The sequence below is a fragment of the Octodon degus genome, unplaced genomic scaffold (assembly GCF_000260255.1).
Source record: "Octodon degus isolate 3935 unplaced genomic scaffold, OctDeg1.0 scaffold00098, whole genome shotgun sequence".
In the NCBI taxonomy this organism is placed as follows: Eukaryota; Metazoa; Chordata; class Mammalia; order Rodentia; family Octodontidae; genus Octodon; species Octodon degus.
Window position 1 is genome coordinate 4,863,327 of NW_004524674.1, and position 8,415 is coordinate 4,871,741.

General features: G+C 42.1%; 2 pseudogenes across 2 annotated transcripts in view; one reads left to right on the forward strand and one right to left on the reverse strand.

Annotated features, from left to right (window-relative positions):
* The window catches only part of LOC101566713, a 20,758-nt pseudogene extending 16,714 nt beyond the window's left edge, over window positions 1–4,044 (reverse strand). Inside the window, exons 1-2 of the transcript XR_002822579.1 lie at window positions 4,018–4,044; window positions 4–913 (exon numbers count right to left, since the gene is read on the reverse strand). The product of XR_002822579.1 is annotated as a dual specificity mitogen-activated protein kinase kinase 4 pseudogene (transcript). The remainder of the gene's footprint in view (window positions 1–3; window positions 914–4,017) is intronic.
* Window positions 4,029–5,204, forward strand: LOC101575605 (annotated as a pseudogene). The gene has a single exon (XR_001117230.2). The product of XR_001117230.2 is annotated as a transaldolase pseudogene (transcript).
* Window positions 5,205–8,415: the final 3,211 nt, after the last annotated feature.

Sequence of the window (8,415 nt, forward strand, 5' to 3'; positions counted from 1 at the left end):
CACAAGTTGACAAAATTGATGAAACTTGGGGAGAATTCTCTTTCCTCAGAATTACTCAGCTGTGGGGGATCTCCTTTCACGACTTGTGTTAGTTGATCAAATACACTATTCCACTTTGGATAAGGAAATTGGCCTGTAGCCAACTCATACAATGTGATCCCCAAACTCCAGACATCAGAGCGGACATCATATCCTTGTAGAGATGCACTAGGGTCTATTCTTTCAGGTGCCATATATGGCCTACACCGAGCATCCCTTGTCTTGGCAATGGAGTCCACGAGCTGTCCACTGATGCCAAAGTCACAGAGTTTAATATTTCCACTTCTATCCAGAAGAATATTTGAAGGTTTGATACCTCTGTGAATAATTTTCAAGTTTTCTTTTAAGTGGTTTAGTACTTTCACAGTTGCTAAAGTGATTTTGCCTAAAATTTCTTCTGGAATAACATCATCTAATACACTATATACATATTTGTAAAACTTATCAAACGAGGTAGACATGAGTTCCATACAGATCCAACAGTCACCCTCTCTGAAGAGTGCACCATAAAACTGAACAATGTATGGGCAGTCACTACTCCGCATTACTACATCCAAATCCATAAGTAGTTGCTTTTGTTCTTTTTCATCCACCGTTGACCGTATTCTATGTGTGGGTTTTGGACTCCTGTTGTATTGGGATTCAGAGTAAACCTTGCTGTAGATTTGACAGGTGGGTTTGCAAAATTCAACTTCAGTGCTTTGCGTTTACCCTGCATGCTGCTGACGGCCGGGTGACCCGGCGCCGGGGACCCTATCGGGCCCGGGGTCCCGCTGCCGCTGCCGCCCCCGGAGCCGCCATTGTTGGGAGTGAGGAGCCGAGCGGCTGCAATGCAGCAAGCTCCTGTAGTTATCTTTCTTAGTTGCGTCTTTCCCTAGTTTTGGTATCAGTATAATACTTGCCTCCAGGAATGATTTTGGGAGAACTCTTTCCTTTTCAATTTCACTGAAGAGTTTGAGGAGTGTAGGAATTATATCTTCTGTGAACTTCTTGTAGAATTCAGCTGTGAATCCATCAGGACCTGGACTTTTCTTTGTCGGCAGGCTCTTTATTACATTCCATATTTCAATGGCTGTTATTGGGTTATTGAGAGTTGTTATATCTTCTTGATACAGTTTTGGTAATTTGTACCTTTCTAGGAATCTGTCCATTTGGTCTGTGGCTTCTATTCTGTGAGCGTAAAGATACTCAAAGTAGCTATTGATAATCTTCTGAATTTCCACTGGGTCTGTAGTAGTTACACCCTTTTCATTCTTTATTGCTTATATTTGAATTTGTTCTTTCCTCTTTTTGATGAGGTTGGCTAGGGGCTTATCAATTTTATTTAATCTTTCAAAGAACCAGCTTTTTGATTCGTTAATTCTTTGAACTGTTTTCTTCATCTCAATTGAATTAATTTCCACTCTAATCTTTATGATTTCTTCCCATCTTTGGGCTCTGGGTTTGGTTTGCTCTTTCTTTTCTAGATGTCAAAGGTGCAGCATTAGGGTGTTTATTTGTTCCCATTCTGTTTTCCTAATGTGTGAGTTCATAGCTATGAATTTCCCTCTGAGAACTGCTTTCGTCACATCCCATAAATTCCGATAAGTTGTGGATGAATGTTCATTGAATTGTAGATATTGTTGAATTTCTTAATTTCTTTTTTTTTAATATTTATTTATTTATTTATTTATTTAGTGGAACTGGGGATTGAACTCAGGCCCTTGCACTTGCCAGGGAAGCGCTTATTCCACTGAGCCATCTCCCCAACCCCATGTGATCTATTTTAGAAAATGATCCGTGTGCAGCTGAAAAAAATGTGTATTCCGCTGTGGTTGGGTGGAACACTCTGTATATGTCTAAGTCCATTTGTTCCAAGCTCTGGTTCAGTTGTGCTACTTCTTTGCTAATTTTTTGTCTGGTTGATCTATCTTTTGAGGATAAGGGGGTGTTAAGGTCTCCTGTTAAGATTGTTGTATTGGATATTAGATTTTTCATGTCTATTAAGGTTTTGCCTTATACAGTTGGGTGCTCCTGTATTTGGTGCATACATATTTATGATTGTTATTTCTTCCCCTTGAATTTTTCCTCTAGCTAGTATATAGTGGCCTTCTTTATTTTGTTTGATCATTCTTGGTTTGAAGTTGCAGGCTAGTCTTAAACTTACAATATAGCTTATGTTGGCCTTGAACTCATGGCAACCTTCCACCTCAGGCTCCAGAGTGCTAGGATTACAGATATGCGCCACTGTACCTGGCTTCAGTATTATTTCTTTCCCGTTGGGGTTCTGTTCAGAAAACACTTGCCTATGCCTAGTCTTCAAGACTTTTACCTATTTTATCTTCCAGCAAATTAAATGTTTCTGTTTTATTTTTTTATTTATGAGAGAGAGAGAGAGAGAGAGAGAGAGAGAGAGAGAGAGAGAAAGAGTGTGTGTGGTGTGTGTGTGTGGCCAGCTCAGCCCACCAGGGGGCGGGGCTGGCTGGCATGTGGTGCTGGGGGATTGAACCACGGTCCCTGATGCTTTGCTAAGCTAGTTCCAAGTAGGTGCTTTAGACCACTGAGCCATCTCTCCAGCCCCAATGTTTCTGTTTTAATATTTAGATCTTTGTCTGTTTATTTAAACAGAATTATGTGCCACTGATCATTATACTGGTCAGACCAAGAAATTATAGACCCAAGCCAGATAGTATATTTGAGGTTCTAATTGCACTTAATTCAGGATTTATTCTTGGGCCTCAGTTATTTCATCCATAAACCAGGACCAATAGTGTTTATGTCTGCTTAGGACACATGATCTCCTGTGGTTTGAACTGATATATTTGAGATACAAATCTGGAAAAGGAGGGAAAAGGTGCCAGCTCTCTCTCTCTCTCTCTCTCTCTCTCTCGCTCTCTCTCTCTCTCTCTCTGATACTAGGGATTGAATCTAAGATATTTATACTGAGCTGTATCACCAGCCCTTTTTTGTTTTTTGATATAAAGTCTTCCTAAATTGCTGAATTGTTCAATCTGGGCTCAAATTTGTGATCCTCTTGCCTCAGTTTCCCAGAATTCTGGGATTACACATATGTGCCACCATGCTAAGTTTGTAGCCAGCATATTTTATATGCTAAAATAACCTTGCCTGTGATATCAGCTCAGGATAACAGAATAAAAGTCCTATAGACCTATTTCATCTATGAATATAAAAACAAAAGTCCTCAATAAGATAGACTTAATGTAAAAATATATATTTAATGCAGTGCAAATAAGCAATAGCTTATTCAGGGAAAGCAAGTGTTTCAAAGTTGCAAAATCTATCAACATAAACAAGGCAAGGTGGGAAACTGAGACCTGAGGATTGCAAGTTCAACCCCAGCCTGGAAATCATGAAATTTAGCAAACAAACAAAAAAAAACCAAAGCAAAAAAAAAAAAGATTTATTTCCACCAATGTAATTCATCACATAAATAGAAAAATTATATGGCTATTTCAATAAATAACTTTAAAAAAAACTTTCATGGGCTGGGGATATGGCTCAGTGCAATAAGCACTTCCCTGGCAAGTGCAAGGGCCTGAGTTCAATCCCTGGTTCCGAAAAAAAAAAAAAAAAATCAATTAATAACTTTATTTGTTTGTTTTGTTTTCTTGAGGCAATCTCTCCAGAAATTTTCTGCTAGTGCCAGGGATGGAAGCTAGGGCCTTGCACTAGAGCACCCTATCACTGAGCTATACCTCCAGCTCCACTATATCCACTATTTCTAGTTTTCACTTTCATTTGACAAAGTCATAAAAATCTTGAGCAATACTCAAGGAAGTAAAAGAAATAACTAGTGAAAAAAATTGGAAAGGGTAACGTAAAACTATTTTTGCAAATGACATAATTGCCTATATAGAAAATCCAACAGAATCAATACAAAGAATCAGAACAGCACGTATGTTCAGGAAATGGCTATACAAGATCAACCAACACAAAAAACAAACAAAAAAAGATCAAGCAACGCAATCAAAAACAAACCACTGGCTGCCGTCTGCGTCTCGCCATGTCGGGCTCCCCAGTAAAGCGGCAGAGAATGGAGTCCGCACTGGATCAGCTCAAGCAGTTCACCACAGTGGTGGCTGACACGGGCGACTTCCACGCTATTGATGAGTACAAGCCCCAGGACGCCACCACCAACCCATCCCTGATCCTGGCTGCAGCACAGATGCCCACCTACCAAGCACTGGTGGAGGAGGCTGTCACCTATGGGAAGAAGCTGGGCGGGTCACAAGAGGACCAGATTAAAAATGCTATTGATAAACTTTTCGTGTTGTTTGGAGCAGAAATACTGAAGAAGATTCCAGGCCGTGTATCCACGGAAGTAGATGCAAGACTCTCCTTTGATAAGGACGCCATGGTGGTCCGTGCCAGGCGCCTCATCGAACTGTACAAGGAGGCTGGAATTGGCAAGGACAGAATACTCATAAAGCTGTCGTCCACCTGGGAGGGTATCCAGGCTGGAAGGGAGCTGGAGCAGCAGCACGGTATCCACTGCAACATGACGCTGCTCTTCTCCTTCGCCCAGGCGGTGGCCTGTGCTGAAGCGGGTGTGACACTCATCTCCCCCTTCGTGGGGCGCATCCTGGACTGGCATGTGGCAAACACAGACAAGAAAGCCTATGAGCCTCTAGAGGACCCTGGAGTCAAGAGTGTCACCAAAATCTACAACTACTACAAGAAATTTGGTTATAAGACCATTGTCATGGGTGCTTCCTTCCGCAACACGGGTGAGATCAAGGCTTTGGCAGGCTGCGACTTTCTCACCATCTCGCCCAAGCTCCTGGGTGAGCTGCTCAAGGACAGCAGCAAGCTGGTGCCCATGCTCTCAGCCAAGGCAGCCCAGGCAAGTGACCTGGAGAAGATACACCTGGATGAGAAGTCCTTCCGCTGGCTGCACAATGAGGACCAGATGGCTGTGGAGAAGCTGTCTGAGGGAATCCGGAAGTTTGCTGCCGACGCTGTGAAGCTGGAGCAGATGCTGACTGAGAAAATGTTCAGTGCAGAGAACGGGAAGTAGCATGCATCAGAGCGCAAGGACCCCAGGCCTGTGCTGCCTGTGACTGGAGTCCAGCTGTGCAAGACTGGGATCGCAGTCATCAGCATTCAGGACGGGGGTGGATCACAGGCTTCTGGTTTTATGTAAAACTGCCTAACGCATTAAAGCAGTTGCTTTTCCTATGTGCTTCAAAAAAAAAAAAACAAAACAAAACAAAAAAAAAACAAACCACTAGTGTATTTTACTATACCAGCAATAACCAGCTAGAAAATAGAACAAAAAATGACATTTCATTTGCATCAGTGACAAAAATCATAAAGAATCTAAGAATTAATCAAGTTGTCATAAAATCTCAGGGGAGCAGGGCAGGTTGGCACATTCCTATAATCCCAACACTCTAGGAGGCCGAAGTAAGAGGATCCCAACTTCGAGCCAAGACTGGAAAATTTAGCAACATAATGAGATTGCCTTGTCTCAAAATAAAAAGTGGTAGGGATGTAGTTCTGTGAGAAGGACCTGGGTTTAGTCCCCAGTACTGGGAGAAAAATTTCAATGGAAAAATTTTTTTCTTTTCCTTTTTTGGTATTACTAGGGATTAAATTTAGGCAAATGCTCTACCACTAAGCTACACCCTCCAGGCTTTATTGGGGTTGGGGGAAGAAAGGATGGAAAAAGATGGAGAAATGACAGAAAGAGAGCTGGGGAAAACAATATAGAGAAAGCTAAGGTCAGGTGAAGCCTCCCTCTCCAGATAGGAGGAAAGGAACTGCTAAACAACTGCAGCGCGTTTATGTATACATTTAGAAAGTTGATGTCAGGTGAAACCCCTTGTCTAACAACTAGCTGGCTGCTCAGGCCCTATATCTGGGGCTAGAACATCTGTTCACCTGGGGCACTTCATGCCCTAAGGGCATTTCTTGGACATTCCAAGGAATGTCCTCAGCCCAATCGCTAGCTCAGCTGCTCCAGACAGTTTGTTTATTTACTTATTTTAATCTATTTTTGAGTACTGGGAATCAAACTCAGGACTTCCCACTTGCCAGGCAGGCACAGTGCCACAGAGCTATATCCCTGAACCATATTTTTGTCTTTTTGAGACAGTTTTTCACTATGTAGTTCAGGCCAGCCTTGAACTCACTCTGTAGCCCAGGCTGGCCTCAAACTCACAATGGACCTCCTGCCTCAGCCTCCCAAGTGGCTGAGGTTACAGGTGTATGCCACCGCATCTGGTTGGAAAAAGACAACTCAACTTTAATGCTCATAAAGAACATAAAAGATAACTTCAATAACTACAGAAACAGACCATGTTCAGCAGATGACTTAATATTATGAAGATATGAAATGTTCCTAAAATTACTTATAATTCAACATGCTACCAATAAAAATCTAATGACTGTTATATAATACTGAGGCATGAGCCCAGGGCCTTTGTTCTGAGCTACAGCCTCAGCCCTTCTTAATTTTTTTTTAATAATTTTATTTATTTAAGTGTGTGTGTGTGTGTGTGTGTGTGTGTGTGTGTGTGGCCAGCTCAGCCCACCAGGGGGCGAGGATGGCTGGCATGTGGGGGATTGAACCGCGGTCCCTGTGCTTTCGCTAAGCTTGTTCTAAGTAGGTGCTTTAGACCACTGAGCCATCTCACCAGCCCCAATTTTTTTTTTTAATTTGGAAACCAGGTCTAACTAACTAAATTGCTAAATTGTCCCAGCTGTGCTCCAATGTGTGATCCTCTGTCCCCAATCTCCCAGAGTACTAGGAGTACAGGAGTGCATCACTCTACTAGCTTTACAGACCTTGATAAATTTACCCCTAGCTTTGTATGGATCAACAAAAGACCACAAACGTTAAGCAGATATTGAAAAGATAGAGTAAATTTTTAGAATGGGTCTTGCCATTCTAAAAATTTAAAATTACTGCCAGATGTGGTGGCACACACCTGTAATCCCAGCACTGGGAAGGCTTCGGCAGGTGGCTCACTACAAGATCAAGACCAGTTTGAGCTACATAGTGAGTTCAAGGCCATCCTAGAATATACATCAAGATCTCAAAAAGAGATCACAAAAACCAACAACAGTGGTATCTGCGCAAGAACAGACAATTACACTGATGAAACAGAATATAAATTTGTAGTCAGACACAAGTATACATCAGAATTTGGAATATTGTAAATGTGGCTCGCTAGATGGAAAAATAAATTGGATCTTTAACACCCCAACCAAGAATGAACTCTTTGAAGTTCAGAATAACTTCCATGTGAAGAATTAAACTGTAGTCACTGAATAAAGTGTGAAAAAGTCAAGCCTGGTGGTACACACCTATGATCTCAGCTACACATGTATCTGAGGCAGGATTGCAAGGTTTTTGTTTGTTTGTTTGTCTGAATGTATTTGATACAGTGTCTCACTATGCAGCTCCAACTCATGATCTCCCTGTTTTCAGCCTCCTAAGAGCTGGGATTACAGTGTACACCAAGCATGCCCAGACTCTGTGGACGGCTTAGCTTGCCCTGGGGTGCAGGTCCCTTGCAGCATGTGGTACCAAGGATCAAGCCTTAGTCACTGTGTTTGCCTAAGCAGGTGCTTAGTCTGCTGAGCTATCTCGCCAGCCCAGGATTGCAAGTTTGAATCTAGCCTGGACTTAGTGAAACCCTGTCTCAAAATAAAATTTTAGGAGCCGGGGAGATGGCTCAGTGGAATAAGTGATTCCCCGGCAAGCACAAGGGCCTGAGTTCAATCCCTGGTTCCGCCAAAAAATAAAAATAAAAATAAAATTTTAAGTAAAAGACTGAGTTTGTAACTCAACAGGAGAGCACTTGCCTAGCGTATATGAAGACCTGGGTTCAATGATCAGTACCACACATACCAAAACAAGTAAAAGAATATCTTTGTGATACAGAAATAGGTAAATAAGTATACAAATTTCCAAAATCATGAACTATAGGAAAAACGTGGTCATTTTGATCACGTTCAATTAAGAATTTCTAAGCAGCTGGGCATGGAGGCACACACCTGCAATCTTATTACTTAGGCTGAGGCACAAGGATTGCCTTGAGTTTGAGACCAGCATGGGCTACACAATCAAGTTCAAGGTCAGCCTTATCTACATAGACCCTGTCTCAAAAAACACACACAAAAAAAATTCTAATCAATGAATTAACACCAAGGAAAAATAGGCAGATGATAAGATGGGAAACGCTACTTGGGATGTCCAAATCTGATAAGGAATTAGTATCAGTTTAAAAAGTCTTGCCAGTTGGCTGGTGAGATGGCTCAGTGGTCTAAAGCACCTACTTAGAACAAGTTTAACAAAGCACAGGGACCACGGTTCAATCCCCCAGCACCACATGCCAGCCAGCCCCGCCCCCTGGTGGGCTGAGCTGG